The following is a 16,618-nucleotide window of genomic DNA, read 5'->3' as shown; positions in this document are numbered from 1 at the left end:
CATTTTCTTCATCCATTCATCTGCTGATCACAAACTGGCTGTTTCTAAGATTTAGCAGTTATAAATAGTGCTACTATAAACATTGGTGTATGTGCGTATATATTTCTGTGGTATGATGCTTTTAACTCTTTTGGGAAGATACCTAGAAGGGGAATAGCTGGGTCAAATGGAACCTCTAGTTTTTGTGTTTTTGAGGAATCTCAATACTGATTTCCATAGAGGACCTTATTCATTTATATTCAAGGTGACTATTGATAGTAAGGACTTAATCCTGCCATTTCTTTCTAGCAATTTTACAAATCTTTTCTGTATTCTTTGCTTGCTGTTTTCCTTTATTTGATGATTTTCTGAATACACATGCTTTCATAATCTGTGTGTGTATGTGTGTGTGTGAATGTGTGTGTCTACTGTAGGGTTTTCCTTTCTGGTTACCATTAGGCTTTTATACAATACCTTAAAATTATAATAGTATAATTTATTCTAATAACTGCTTAACTTTGATCACATAAAAAATTCTTACCCTGTATATACATTTTGAATGTTACTGTTACTGGCTATATATTTTTATATTGAATATTCATTAAAAAGTTATTGCAGCTATTTTTATTTTAAATGATTTTTTCTTTTAACTTTTAATTTAGAATGTGCTTTATATACCACCATTAAAGTACTATTATTTTTTTTATTATTGTTATTGTTATTATTATTTATTGAGACAGGGTCTCACTATGTAGTTGAGACTGACCTGGGACTCACTATGTAGCCCAGGCTGGTCTCAAACTCACAGCCATCCTCCTGCCTCAGCCTCCCAAAGGATGGGATTACAGGCATGTGCCAACATGCCTGGCTTTTAAAAATATGCATATTATAAATTTGACTAATTACTTTACAAGTAAATTTTATGTTTTTGAATGTTTTCATGTTATTTCACAAGTCCTTTTCTTTTTTTTTTGCCACAAGAACTTCCTTTAGTCAGGTGTAGTTGTACAAACCAATAATCTCAGTACTCTACAAGGCCAAGGTAGGAGGATTGCAAGTTCAAGCCAAGCCTGGGCAACTTAGTGACCAAGACCTTGATTTGAATAGAAAAATTTTAAAAGATATGATATATACTTCAGTGTGAAGACAAATAAAATAAAGAAGTTACTTTTGCGGTTTTTACAAGGTAGGTCTAGTGGTGACGACTCTTTCAGGTTTTGTATGTCTACATACAAAAACTTGAATCTCTTGTACCTTCTGTAGAACAACTATGTTTTGTGTATTGTTCTTGGCTGGCAATTTTTTTTTCTTTTATCACTTTGAATACATGGTTTCACTGTCTTCTGGTCTGCAAAGTTTTTGCTGAAGACACATTGATAAGTTTAAAGAGGTTTTCTTGTATGTGAGGAACTCCTTTTCTCGTTCCATCTTCAGGATTATCTCTTTGTCTTTCATTTTTCAGAATTTGAGTATAATTTGTTTTGGTAAACTCTTTCTTGGATTAATCCTGACTGGAATGTTTTTAGCTCTCTCTGTAATTTCTTATGTTCACATACTGAAAAATTTCAGCCCTTTTTAAAAATCAGTATTTCTGTCCCTTCCTCTTTCCCCCTTCCTTTAACTTCAATTAATATCAATTTGATTACATCTTATAAATCCTATATGCTTTCTTTATTCCTATTTATTTATTTATCCACTGATGAGACATTTTCAAATGTCCTGGCTTTGAGTTTACTAATTTTTTATCTGTTTGATTATTTTTCTCATTGATGATCTTTATTATATCTTTTCTTTCATTCCTTGTACTCTTCAACTCCACAGTTTCTGTTTGGTTCTTTTTGTTATTCTATTTGTCTTTTGAATTTTTTATTTTATTTGTGTACTGTTTTCCTTTTTCATTAAGTTGTACAGCAAGTTGTTTCTTATAGGTAGTTGAAATTCCTTGAAACTATTGTTTTGAATTATTTTTTAGGCAATTTGTATATTTCCATTTCCTTGAGATCAGATATTGAAAATTTATCATGGTTCTTTGGTGCTATTATGTTCCCATAGGTTTTTCTGTTTCTTAAAACCTTGCATTGAGTTTTCCATATTTGACTAAGCAGTCACTTCTTGTAGACTTTACATAGTAATTTTAGTGATAAAAGTCCTACATTTATAGATATGTGAGATGGTGTTACGTGAGTGGCTTGACTTTGTAGTTTGAATGAGTGCCATTCATTCAACTGAAGTGAACAGTGATTAAAATTAGAGGGCTCCTTAGAGGCCTATGTTAGAAGTGTCAGTAGTAATAGTGAGGGTTGTTTTCACTGACCGAGACTGCTGAGGTTCTCTAGATCTCTCTCTCTCTTTTTTTTTTTTTCCTACAGGAAAAGTTGTGGGCTAGAATACATGCCAAGTACATGCTCATGGTGGCAGTGGCACTGTTTGACATAGGATTCATGGAGTAGCCACAGAAATGTGGTCTAAAGGATGGCATATCTGGAGGAACCATAGCTATGGGATCCAGGGAATTTGCAATATTGATCTCATTGCCATATTAATAACAGTGAGGTATGTATGATGATAGAGCAGCCTTGGAGCCAGGGTCCAGTGTGCAAGGCTACTGATGCTTTAGCACTGTGCATACATAGCTGGTGCAGAGGTCTATGTGCTGTCTGTGGTGTAGGCACTCTCAGAGTGGCCCTACTAACACTAGAGTTCTTGGTACTGGCTTTCTTGCTGTAGCAATGCCTCTGATGGAAGAGATACACATGGAGTAGCAGTGAAGCCAAGGTCCTGAGTGTAACTGTGTTCACAGTGATTGCAGATGTAGGGTGTAGGCTCACCTACCCAAGAGGTAGTGCCCCAGATACCTGAGGTTGAGGCACACAAAGTATATCCACAGATACAGGGTATGGAGCACAGGTACAGGCAATGGCCTTGACTCCAAGGTCAGCAGCACATTTGACAATGAGGGCGATTATTGCACACATTCTAGCCCCACCTCTCTATCTGTCTAGATGTCTCAGTTATGCTGATTAACCAAGAAAAATCCTTCTGTGTATTTATTATTCTTTTTCCCACCACTATGTTATTGAACTTTCTTAGTTGGACTCTTGACTACTCTCAAGACTATTATTGTTAAAAGACTATTTTTGTTAATGGAAAAGTTTCTAATTTTTTGTTTGTTTGGCTATGAGAAAAAGTCTGTTATCTCCTACTCTACCATCTTAATGGCATCATTTCTTATTAAACCTCCTTTAATGAATTACTTATGGGTTGAGTCATACTTTTAAAATTATCAAGAATCCTAAAATAATTAAGAGTGTGTAGACATTTGTTAAAAAATACACAATGAAGCTTGTGTCCATTGTGTTGAGAATAGAATTACATTTAGACCACACAATTTTGCAAATATTTAAGTATGTTGCTTGAGAAGGTTAATTGGTTGCAATTTAAAAAGCTCTTCCCTAATGTATAGTTTGAGAGACAGAATGCCTTTTACCCAAATTTGTTTGGTGCTTTTCATGGGGCCAAAATTGTTGCTCGCAATTAAATATTCACTCCTTTAAGGGTATTTAGACAATACGATAGAAATAACTGCTTCTTTTAAAGCAACTTTAAGTATGATTAAATTGGATAATTATAATTTTTATTATACTTTAACAAATGAAAATCTTTTTATTTTCTATTATACTTGTAACTATTAGGATTATTTGTTATTTCATTTTACATGGAAATTGAATCGAAATGAGGTCATTTTCATGAAATCTGGGAAATCATTTGGGTACACTGATAGGTGAAAGCTAATTAAAATTTTAGGAAAAATTATAGGTTACTTAATTGGAACTAGGATTCTTTCTTTCTTTCTTTCTTTCTTTCTTTCTTTCTTTTTCTTTCTTTCTTTCTTTCTTTCTTTCTTTCTTTCTTTCTTTCTTTCTGGTACTGCAGATCAAACTTGGGACCTTGTGCTTGTAAGGCAGGCAGCAGAACCACTGAGCTAAATCCCCAGCCCCATGAATCTTTTAATGTTACAAGCATAATGTACAATCATCATAAATTTTTGAGACAGGTTGGTAGACTTATTTATTAATTTATTTATTTTTAATTTTTGTTTTTTGGTACTGAGTGTAGAACTCAGGACCTTGTACTTGCAAGGCAGGCATGTTGCCACTGAGCTAAATCCCTGGCCTATACCTATGTATTTTAATTATTTTTCTATTTTAGCTGAATCATTTCATGGCTGAAAAGATTTTAAATAGAGTTGGTTGTCAGTTAGAAGCATACTTTCTAAAATTTTTCTTATGATCACCATCTTTGAAACAGACGTGGACACTGAAGAAAGGGCCTTCCAACTCTAAAGCCTTATAAGATTTATTTCTTATACTTTTTCTTCACCTATGCTTTTTGACAAATCTAGAATTTATCTGTTCTAATTTACTTATAGTCTAAATTAGTAGTTCTTAAAATTAATGGGCAGATAAAATCTTACCCTAATGTTCCTAAGAGAAAGATACCTTAATTCATATTTCTTATTTTAAATTTAAAATGTTTTTAACATTAAAAGTTTACATAGGAACAAAAGCAAAAATAAATATTGTATCCCACTCTCAGCTTAATATAACTACTGTATATGTAACTGACATCTATGTTCCTTCTCACCAGTCATGGTTCCCCCTTCCTTTCCTGAGAAAGGATAGCTGCAGTCTAGAATTTAATATTTATATATTTCTCACACCTTTATTTATAATTCCCATTTGTATATGTCTCAGAGAAAATATATCACTGTTTTCTCTTAATGTTTTTTTAATTTTACATGATTGGAATTCAGATGTGTGAGTTCTTTGCCTCAGTGTTAAGCTTACAAGCACTATCTATATTAATACTGATAGTTACAATATTTTTCTGGGTGAATTTTTCAAAATAGTATTAAAATCCGATGCACTGTAAGAAGTATCATCTTTTGTAATGTGAAATTGAAATTCTGTCTTATTGCTTATTTGTACATTCTCTTACAAAAGTACAGTCTAAGCCAGGTGGGGTTATCAGCACTTGATAGGCTGAGGCAGGAGGATTGTTGTAAGTTTGAGACCAGCCCAGGCTATATAGTGAGTTCCAGGTCAGTCTCAACTACATAGTGAGAAACTGTCTCAAAAAAAAAAAAAAAAAAAAAAGAAAGAAAGTACAGTCCTTTGCATACAAAATGTGATAATAACATCTTTATAAATCAGTCCTGATATAATTATATAATGTATATAGTTATATAAAGATGTACATATATAAAATATATATGGTGGAAAGTGAAATGTTCTTTTTCCCATATTCTAATTAGGTTTTTCTCTACAGTTTTTTAAATAGTCAAATTACTGTGCATTCAGTTCTTACAAAACATTTATTACTCATCTGGGACATAAGGATACAAAGAAACAAGGAGGAGAAAACAATTCCTTCTGTTATTCTGGGAGGTGGTTCAGTAGCTTCATATGGTGGCTGAGCCTGAGCTGTGAGTTCAAAACCCCTGGATATAACTCCAGTTCAGCTTTATAATGGTCATATGGCCAAGTTACTTGACCTTTCTTTGCATATAACTTTACATTGATAAAATAGAAATAAATGCTACTTAACTGATGAGGACTTTATGATCATCAGATTACATTTTATTATAATAGTAAGCATGGTTTGAGCCTTAGAATTTATGTGTAATATATATTAGCAATTTGTTCTTTTGCCATTGATTTATTACTATGTTAACAGAAATCTTTTGTGTATATTTACTTGTATAACTCTTAGGATTTCATCTTTTACTGTTTTTTGTTTTTTGGTTTTTTTTTTGTACTGGGGATCAAACTCAGGACCTTGCACTTGTGAGGCAGTAGGTGAAACCACTGAGCTAACTCCCCGGTCCTCTTTGTTACTTATTTCATTCTTATAAAACTAAAAGAAACTAAATATGTACTTTGATTTCTATATGCTAAAACTGACGTTCAAGAACTATAAGTAGCCTGTCCAAGGTCACATAGTTATAGTCAGAAAAACCTAAATTTAATCTAGAAATTGTTAACATTAAAGTCTGTTATTTTCATTCTCTTCACCCAGTTTCTTTAAGTAGTACCCCTTTAATAAATCCTTTATGAATGTTTCCATAAAGAGTTGGCAATGACAACATTTCTTCTACTATACTTACTAGAGTGGAAGGAAAATAGGAAGAGTTTACATTTATGTAGCAGTTACCTAGCATATAGGGACAATTCTATGTGCTTTGATGATTTTCTCCTGCATTTGTCTTGGTGTGTGTCACAGTGATTATATTTCTAATTTTTGTCAGAACATTAACCTGTTTTCATCAGTAACTCATGAACATGTTTCGGCCACTACTGATCTGAGCATATTTTTATCATCTAGCACAACTCCTCGCATGTAGAAAGTGTACAATCATCATTACTATTAAATAAAAGAATGTTTTATGATTAGTGGCAGCTTTTGTGTTGGTGATGCAGAATGAGAAAAAGAGAAAGACTTTGAATATCAGAAAACAGTGCAGTTCTTTCCTGCAACTCTTTTTTTTTTGAACCAGGGATCTTGTGCTTGCAAAGCAGGTGTTGGAACCACTGAGCTAAATCCCTGGCCCTTCTGCAATTCTTAAAGCCATGAACTCAGCAATGTGAGAATTTTGGTACAGAATTCTTTTCCTAACTTTTCATGATAATATTTTTCCTTTATATTGAAGGAAAACTATGAATTTCCCAATGATAGGCACCACACAGGCTACTTATACAAACTAAAAGTACTTTGATTTATTTCCAAATTGTGATTTATTTTATTGACCCTACTCGCATTACAGAGATCAGTCCATATTTTACATGCATTATAAATTCAAAATATTGGAAAGCATTTTGATCTACAGAGATCAGATTTGGGTAAAGTGGCCGTCTCTGTTTTCCATCCACTTGAGAGCATCAGCTAAGTATTTTTCTTGGGCATAAGCAGACTTCTGGAAAATGGAAAGTGGCTCTTTATTATAGCATTGGGCTGTTTTATCGAGAATAAAATTAGCTACTTTTTCTAGTCATTTTCATTCAAGCCTTGCTTACTGCCTGCCTTTTCTGATTTCTCTGGGCTTGCTGTCTTCATTGTTTTTGCTCTGCCATAGGCTTCTCTTTGTTGCTGGCTCCTACATTCTGTCTGTTATAGGCTGATGATTATGAGGAGAATGAGGATGATGACTATGGTCATATGTCTCCCTATTTGTAGACATTTTACAGGTGCAAATTTGTAGTCTTTATTTTAGACATGGACCGCGAATGTTTGCATAGGAGAAAACATACTGTTTTTCTTTCCATTCCCTGTAGAAAGAGAGATGGACCAAATTGATGCTCTTCCTAGCATTGTTCCTTTAGTGATGCACTATTGAATTATTGCATTTCAGGGAGTTTAAATTTCTGTTGCTTATATTTGTAATTATTGTAGGTTATATTAAGAATTTAGATTTTCTCCTACCTAATTCTACTTTGATATCCTCATACTCAACACATTATGAAAATTTTAGATTTCTACTTTTAAATAAAATTCTTTCTTCATATGAAATACTTCTGTGAGAGGTTAAATTGATACAAATTCTATAACATTAAAAATATGGTAGGTTATTCTGTGTGTGTGCGGTGTGTGTGTGTGTGTGTGTGTGTGTGTGTGTGTGTGTAATACTCAGAACTGAACTCATGGTCTTTGCACTGATCTACATCCCTAGGCTTTTTTTTTTGAGACAAAGTCTTGCTAAGGTGCCAAGTTGCTAAGGCATGGAGTAAACTTGTGATCTTTCTGCCTCAGCTCCCCAGAGTGCAGAGATGACTGGTATGCACCGTCATGCCCACCTCAAACTTCTGCTGTAGGAAGAAAGAATACTAACCTGATAGATAAAAATGATGAAGTCTCCTGTGCAATTTAATTGAAATTTATTAGGTTAGGAATAATATATGAATACAAAATTAGAAACTACCAAGGATATAACAAAACAATAGAAATACCAATATATTGTAGACAAAGTAACTGGATGGTTAATTTAACCAGACTGTGATTCAGTATATTTTTGCATAAATTTATCAGTCAGGTGTGGCTGTCTTTACAAGCTTTACGTCTCTCAGGCAATATGCTTTTACATGCACAAGAAAGGCATCACTCCGGTCATCTCTGAACTTTGTAGTTCTCAGACCTCTACTACCCTGCAAGGCTGATATCATTTTTTGGTTTATTGAGTAGAAACCAATGTGATCATGCCTTATCCAATGGGGACTTGCTCCTTCCAATATAAATGACAGAGAGGAAACACTGAAAAAACTGGCGGTTGTTCTTTTACTCTAGCCCTGAGCCATAAATTTAGATGTTTCACTCTGGTTTTATAAATGTAATGACATAGACTTGTGTGTGTGTGTTCTATCTTATTTGGGCGGGGAAAAAAAGATTTAATGAGCTTCACATCCAAGATATTTTAAGAAATAGAAAAACATTACTTGTACATTCACATATTTTCTGTTTAACATGGATCTCTCACTCTGGTATTTTTGCAAATACTGTTTTTTTTTGTGTTTGTTTGTTTGTTTGTTTTTGGCTTTTTGAGACAGGGTCTCACTATATAGTTGAGACTGACCTGGAACTCATTATGTAGCCCAGTCTGGTCTCGAACTCACACTGATCCTCCTGCCTCAGCCTCGTGAGTGCTGGGATTACAGGTGTGCGTCACCACACCCAGCCTGCAAATACTATTATGGCATTTAAAAATACTGCCTATGTTTTTCTTTGATGAATATTAGCATAATTAAATGCACATTTTGTCTTAAAGCTTTTTCCAGGCACTGAAAACAATAGTGTTTTCTTAGAAATGTATACTCTAAAAGAATGATAGCTCAGAACCATTGCCACACCCAGAGTAAAAGTGTTTAGGATCCAAAATAGTTCATATTGATGGTCATATGAATCAGTTATGATGACTTTTGCACAGTACTGAAGCGAAGCATTATTTTAAAATGAAAGTGTTCTAAGAAAGGATATTTGAATGAGCTCAGATAAAAATCACTTTTTTGGGGGGTACTGGGGATCGAACTCAGGTCTTTGTGCTTGCGAGGCAGGCAGTTGAACAAGGCAGTTGAACCAGAACTAAATCCCAGGCCCTAAAATCTCTTAGTTTTTTTTAATAGGTACATATCACTCTTCACTTTATTTCTTTGTTTAGCCTTATTGGTATTCTTAAAGTGCTAGGAAATATCAGCTCTGTATATCACATTGACAATATATAAAGTATTCAGCCTAAACCTGTCGCAGCTGTGTTTTTAAAGGAAGCAGATAGATACTGTATGCTGTAGCGTTTCTGCCCAAAAGAGAGTCCAGTTTACACATTCTGCAGTATGCAAATGTCATATCGTCTCTGGGAATGTTTTATCCTGAGTGGCTGCTACAGGGTTGGAGACTTCTGCCTGTGATTTAGGTTGAAATTTTATTTGTAGAAATAAACCAATCACAGAGCCCCAACTGTCTCAGCGATGAGGTGATCAATAGCCCATTACTGGAGAGAACAGCAGCTACAGGAAGTGCATTGAAGATTTTAATGCATGAATTATGCATGCCATGCTCATTCTTTAGTCTCCAAACAGAATGACAGGGTTTGTGAAGTCGCCTCAGATAGTTTCTTGCATTAAGTGACTGCAGTGAGATGTTTAATATTTTCAGGCATAGAAGCATCATTGACTCGGACCAGCCGAATTTGGAAGATGTAAATTCCCCAGCTCGCTACACAGAATGCTTCATTTGAAAGTGTTGCTATGTAGAGAGCCAGCTTTGCGGTCATCTAACCTGTTCTCTCCAGAAGGTTGGCTGAAGGATGGGAGCGGCTGTGCCTGCCGCTGAGGTCACAGCTTGAAGTCCTTTGAAAGTGCCTTCTGCTGCAGGAGCGAGGCGTATTGTGGTCTAACCGTCTTTGTATTTATTGAAACGGACAATCTGCGATAGATATTATACCCAGAACGACAGATAATTCAACATATGAGGTAAGCCGGAGGTTTTGCTTAGGTAATTGTAAACTAGAATGTGCTGAGTCGGGATAATGGTGTTCCGGTAATGGTAAGGTTGACTCAGACTTTAGTCTGGTAAAGCAGCAGCTGAGCTTCCAATTGTTATGTTAATCTAGAGGTGACTTTACTTTATTTGACAGTATTAAACTGAATGATATTTTATTTTGCGTGCAAAAGGTTTTCAATAATGTACCAGTGCCCAGAGGTGTGCATCTTTGAGGGAATGCTACAAACTAGGGAGGGGCAGCAGGAGAGTGAGTGGAATTAGTAAGTGACAGTTGCCTCCTGGTGGAGAAGTTTTAGTAGGTCTGTGGCTTTGCTTCTGCTCAGATTATTTACTTACTATCAACATCTTCAAATTCTACCAAAAGATAATCATAGAAACCTAAAATGCTCTTTCCTTCTCCCAAAAGTGGGCGATGGCACAGAGATACTCAAAGCCCGTGTTGCATACAAATTGAGCAGGTGGAATTGAAACAATTTAGACTACTATGTCCTTGAGGAAAGACCTTGTCAGTAACAAAGCAGTTTGACTTTTTACATGTAGTGGCTTTGAGAGGGTCCCCGCCCCACATGTAAGAATGCTTTTCTCCAAAATCAATAGATAGATGGATGGAATATTATTGTGAAATCTATGGAAAAAGAGGGGTTTTATTTCTTGGCATTTTAAGAATTAAACTTAAGCAATTGTAGAAGCCACTACAGTAAGAACCAGCTAAAATTTCCAAAAACTCTGCAAACCTGAGAATATAGTGCTATGCTACTTTATTGGTCAGAGGTCTTTGTGTATTTGCAGCTGATTGCTTAAATCTCACAGAAAATAATAAGTATGCGGATAAATTTTCAGCATGATAGGAATTCCTGAGCATTTCTTTAGGGTGAGAAAATAGTATTAACAAATGTTCATCAACAGTCTCTAGGGTCAGTAAAATTCTATAAGGATGTTTTTTAAACAGTAAATTTATGTTATTAGTACACACAGCATATATATCATATCTGCTGTACTCCATAATTTATAAAATATGTGTAATATCTGTGTATATCTCTACTTCCCTAAGTGTGTTTACTATGTTAAAAATGTTTGTTAAATCATCTCTCAGTAAGCAATGATACAAAAAGCCAATTATGTTTTGTAAAAAGTAAGCATCCATTTTATTACTACACTTCATTTTAGCCAAAAGACTGAGAAGCATCTAAATTTTTTTTTTAATTTAAAAACAAAGGAGAATTTAGCAGTGAAAATGAGAGCCCAGCAAAACTACTCTGGAGCATTTCACAGTGCATTTCAATAGTGCTACAGTGTTACTACATCACTTGGGTTTTCTGTCTACCGCTGGATCTTGTGTGGCACAGAACTCCCGGGATTATCTAGTGTGGTTAGATCATCAGAGCTCATCTAGTTCAGGAGTATGAGGAAACCCACACGTGGAGTTTTTCCTTAGGGTGGAGAGGCAGGGCTACCTATACACAGTATCCTGGCGTTTCCTGGTGCTGAGTCATGGCTCTGCTCAAATAACCTCCCGTCTGAGGTGGCTCATTCAAAGCTAGTAAAATGGAATCTACAGGGAAACGAGAGAGAGTGTGGAGGAGGGCAGGAACTTAAGGGTATTTATTGCCTAATGACACATACTGGATCCTGAGTAATAAGAATGAGAGTGCTACGTGTTGGACCTGGCAGAGGTAACGGTAAGAGAATAAAAGATCCCGTGCCAGGTGACAAGATCACGCAGTAAATTAATGGGCTGACATGGAGAGGTTGTACAAACAAAGGGGTCCGTGAAGCATTCTGCTGGTACTGTTTGAACTTCTCTGTCTTCTTTCTAGTCTCAGCCCAAACCATCAATTCATCTCATTTAGAACACTTGGTGGTCACAAAAGAGCGGTTCCTGTATCATGGGAGGGTAGTGTGGAAGGGATTTTCTCAGTTCCCAATTCCCCCAGTAGCTATAATTAATTTCCCCAGACTATCACTTGGGAGAACTAGCAAGAAATTAATGATGATTTTTGATATCAACCTTGCTGTGTGAGGGGGAGCACCAAAATGAATTTAACTTGTGATTACTTTGGCAAGGTATAATCATATGAGATACAATTGGAAAATGAACCTAAAGATATCAAGAGAAATAAAGAGGATAAATATAATGAGAAATATAACAGTGAAACATCAAATACAAGATATTTTAAAGAGAATATACTTAATCCATCTTTAATGTACATTTTAGTATCTCTTAAAAATGAATGTGGAAGAGCTTCATACATTCTCTTACTAGGAATACATTTTTTACTCCATTGTTGTTTCTTAAGATCTCTTTCCTCACAAGACGAGCCAGTGTAGTGCAAAAACGTGTGTTAAGGTTCTTCCTGTGTGGTTTTGCAAGGTCTGCTGGTTCTGTAGATGCAAGAATAGGGGATGGGCCTGTGCTTTCAGTGGGGACAAATAAGTCAAATACATCGGGTAAAGAGATAAAAAAAGAGAGTCAGCCAAATCAAAAGTCATAGGAGAAATGGGCCCATACTCAAAATTTTAGAGTGCAAGAACACTATTCTTAGGAGCGTAGGAGGCTGATGCTACATGTTCTAAAGTGAGGACAGAAACGGAGGGACTGGATGGCTGTCGTTGGAAATAAGCAAAAGAAGCACATATTAAGAACTGCTAGAATAACAGGCTAAGGCATGACTTACAAGTCTTGGGCATCCACAGACATATCGAATACTTTCACTGGAGGCATTTAATGCTTAAGAAGTTTCTGGTCCCTCAATCAGATATCTCTCAACATGTCTTTTTAATGATTGCAAATCCTACATTAAATATTCTGTGAACCATGCCTTCTATTTCCTGTCTTCTGATGGTTTAACTTTATTGATTCTGGGGAGACTGCCCCTCCCAGGCTTGACCTGTTATTAGTTACTAAACACTTTGTACTTGAGAGCTCCTTTTTCAAATCCCAACCAGCCAACCCAGAGCCCACACCAACAACCCTAACTTCTTTATCTGGGCTCTCAACACCCAGCCACACTCTACTTCTAGTCATTTCTGAGACACGTAGCAAATAACTGGTGAGAGTTCCTATGTTCCAGAGCCTCCTGAAAATAAATTATTCAAAGTAACCAATCTGGAACACCTGTCTGGGCTCACCATTCCTTCCTGTTCTGCTCCCTGTTTTCCCTCCAGACCGTCTCTGCACACACGCTGTCTAGTATAACCTTTCCTCTAGGATCTGTGATGTAGGAAGCTGTCTTTTCAATGGTAGTTATCTCCAGATCTGTCTCCTTATCAAACCTAAGTGATAGAACCTATGTTAAACATGAAATAATCTGTTTACATACGAAGTATCATAAGCAGAAGGAATATATTCCCAGTACTCAAGTCCTCTACCTTCAAAATAATTACATTCTTATTAAACTGGGCACTTCTTTTGAATTTAAGGGAAAATTCTGAATGAACCTCTTATAAACGCAAACTTAACTGTTATCACAGTGGAAGTTTTTCATCTTATGACAAGGTACATGGGTCTAAATTTTTGAATGTTTTCCTGAGACTACTTTAACTTAGAGTATGCCATATTTACAACATGAAAACAAACCTTTAGTTTGGAAAGCAACTATATTGATACAACCTAGGTGTCAATATTTTGAAACTGCAATTATCAAATGCCAGTGTTGTTTACATAATGTCTTTGATATCCAGTAGGCAACATAAAACATACCTTAATTTAAAAACATTTCTGCTACCTCTAGCCTACAAAATTGAATTGAACTTCTTGCGAATGGGGTGACCAAAAAAAAATGTTGTTGCTAATCAGTGAATGCAAAACTTTGGAACAGTGAACCAAATGCAATTGAACTGTATAAGTAACAAGAACTGGACCACAGATAGAGCAGGGAACTGAAGAATATATACCGAAAAGACATTTGATGGATCTTTCTGCAGTGTCCTCCTTTTTTTTCAAATCATCATTGTCAAGGGAAGTTGAAAACAATCTCCACTTTAAGGTGGAGAATAATGCAAACATCAGATGATGTATGTTGAGTGTTGATGACCTTTACCTTCTCTTTCTACACTGAGATTATGTTATAATTATAACAAGTTATAATTACAACTTATATATATATTATATATTATCAATTATATATATGATATATTATATTGCAATTAAAATAGCCCTTGTAGAAATACACTTTTGATAAGATTCTGTACAAAATTAGCGATGATTTCAGTTTGGAATAGGTTAGAAAAAGTACTAGTCATGCTAGCAGATGGACGGACAGCAAGGTAGGTGGCTGGGCGGGAAGCTGGAGGTGGACCTGCGCCAGAAAGAACGAGGGAGTTTAACAGATGGAAGATGATACATTAGTTGGCAAGAAATGGCACTGGGTGACAAGCAGGAGAATGTATTGAAAAGCTGGGTGGGTAGGCAGCCAAGAGGTGGATTTGATGCACCCATAATAAAAGATGTAGGTCAATATGAGGGCACTCGAGTTCTGGAAAACACAGGTAAGAATAGGAGGAAACAATTTCAATTTGCTCCTTCACTTGAGTGTGGGGGAAAAGACACTTATGCTCTTTAAAATGCTTTGAAATGGTGATGAACAAAGAATTACAGAGGGAATATTTTAGTATAAAATTCAGAGATGCTTACCAATGAAGAAATTTGTTTTGTAAAATTAGCATGAGACAAAAATTTATTACCTAGACTTTTTGTTTTTTATCCTTTGAGTTATGGCCCTGTTTATGTTAATCTATGAGAATCTCACTAGATAATAATACTGAAGTAAAATGAAAGTGCAGAATGAGAGCTTTAACTTCTATCAAAGATAATTTATTAGGTGATAGAAAATTTGAATACAACCTTACCTTTATTGTGAAAATGCCTTATATTCTCTATGTCTATTGAAAGCGATAATAATACCATCTCAATTAACATAATGAAATGATTCCAAGACATTTGGTCTTTCTGCTTTCAGATTCACCTACCCTTAAATCACCATATTATTGGGCCATTATTCATACTTAACTGAGAACCATTGTGTAGCATTGTTGTTCCTTTTAAAAGATGAGTGTTGTTATGGGTTTATATATAAATGCATTCACAGTAATACTTACAGGGAGGAGTTGGCTTTGAATAAAGTCATTTTAATTGACCTTCAGATAGTTACATGGTTTCTAAGTGTATCAAATGGAAATACCCATTTGATACATAAACTAATTACCAATATGCTTTATAACTATGTATACATATGCAGTTTTGTTCAGCTAAAGATCTGTCTATAGCAAATTCTACATACATGTGAGGCACTATGTCAGAGTTTGGAGATAAACATGGATGAATAAATTATGAATATTTCTTTTAAATAGTTACATTCTGGTGGAATAACTTGTTTTATATATAGCAAACACCATGGTACAATTTAATACATGCAGTTATATTATGTTCATGTAATATATCTGTGAATTATCCTCCATAACATGAATCTCATGAGGGTAGGGAACACATTCATTTATTAATTCAGTAAGTGTTTATTACTTCTCTGTGACTATGTAAAACAAAGTATACTCTTAGTTTCTGTGGACAAAACAATCTATCAAAAAGAGAAGAGCAAACAGAAGACTCACTGGATAAAAGTAGCTCTTGTAAGTATGCATGCAAGGAGTAAGTACTGTCCATACCAATTATCTCTAATCAAAAACTAGAGAAGTTGGAGATTTAGTTCAGTGGTTTTGCTGCCTGCCTTGCAAGTGCAAGGTCCCAAGTTTGATCCCCGTACCAAAAAAAAAAAGAGAGAAGTTAACTTTCTCATTGAGGAAAGAGATCAGTAAATAGTTTATAAACATTTTTATGATGGTTTATTCATTGTAGTTACAATAAATGATATGGTCTGTAAACATAGAAGATTATGCATGCTAAAAAGGAACATTTAAAATCATGACTTGAAACAAAATATGGGTTTGGGGTTGAAACAATGCTTAAATGAATTAGCTTCTTAAGTCTTCAGTGATTTTGAGACAGATTCTTACTTAAAGGATGGAAAAGCACATCTAGAGGATATGCTTTAGGTTCAAGAGTAGATTAAAGTATCTTTTCTAGATTTCTATAATTTAGCCAATTTTCTTGACACTGCTGCAGAAATCTTTAAATGCTAATGCAGTTATGTATTCAGTGATGTATTGGGTCCCTCATATTCATAGATTTGTTCATCTTTCTTTGTTTTGTTTTTTTAATTAAAATTTACATAATGGCACCAGGGCAAAATTTGGGGGTTTTAATTTTATTTTTTATTATTGCATGTTTACAGTACATGATGACCACATACCTTGTGGGGAGTCGGTACTGTACATAACACACCTTAACTGTATTTTTTCCCTTTCACCTTCTCTGTCCGTTTTGTCCATTTCTCGATCCTCTTCCCATTTAAGAAAGATCTCCCTCCTTTTTTGTTTTTGTTTTTTTTTTTTGGTTGTTTGAGACAGGGTCTCACTGTAGGTGAGACTGACCTCGAACTCACTATGGAGCCCAGGCTGGTCTCGAACTCACAGCGATCCTCCTGCCTCAGCCTCCCGAGTGCTGGGGTTACAGGCGTGTGACACCATCTGGCCGATC

The 16,618-nt window shown here is 35.3% G+C and overlaps 1 protein-coding gene across 4 annotated transcripts in view; it reads left to right on the top strand.

The window, feature by feature from the left end:
* The window catches only part of Cntn1 (contactin 1), a 395,948-nt gene that overhangs the window by 128,957 nt on the left and 250,373 nt on the right, over positions 1–16,618 (top strand). The window contains exon 1 of one of the 4 annotated variants that reach the window (XM_010640949.3): positions 9,509–9,995. The exons of 2 other annotated variants lie outside the window; for them this stretch is intronic. The gene's annotated coding sequence lies outside the window, so the exon portion shown is untranslated. Of the gene's footprint in view, positions 1–9,508; positions 9,996–16,618 lie in introns of those variants that run through there. One more of the 4 variants, XM_010640951.2, reaches the window with a different exon arrangement.

This window comes from Fukomys damarensis, unplaced genomic scaffold (assembly GCF_012274545.1).
Source record: "Fukomys damarensis isolate Sample0158 unplaced genomic scaffold, DMR_v1.0_HiC HiC_scaffold_15, whole genome shotgun sequence".
NCBI classification, from domain to species: domain Eukaryota; kingdom Metazoa; phylum Chordata; class Mammalia; order Rodentia; family Bathyergidae; genus Fukomys; species Fukomys damarensis.
This window is presented reverse-complemented; position numbering and strand designations above follow the sequence as displayed.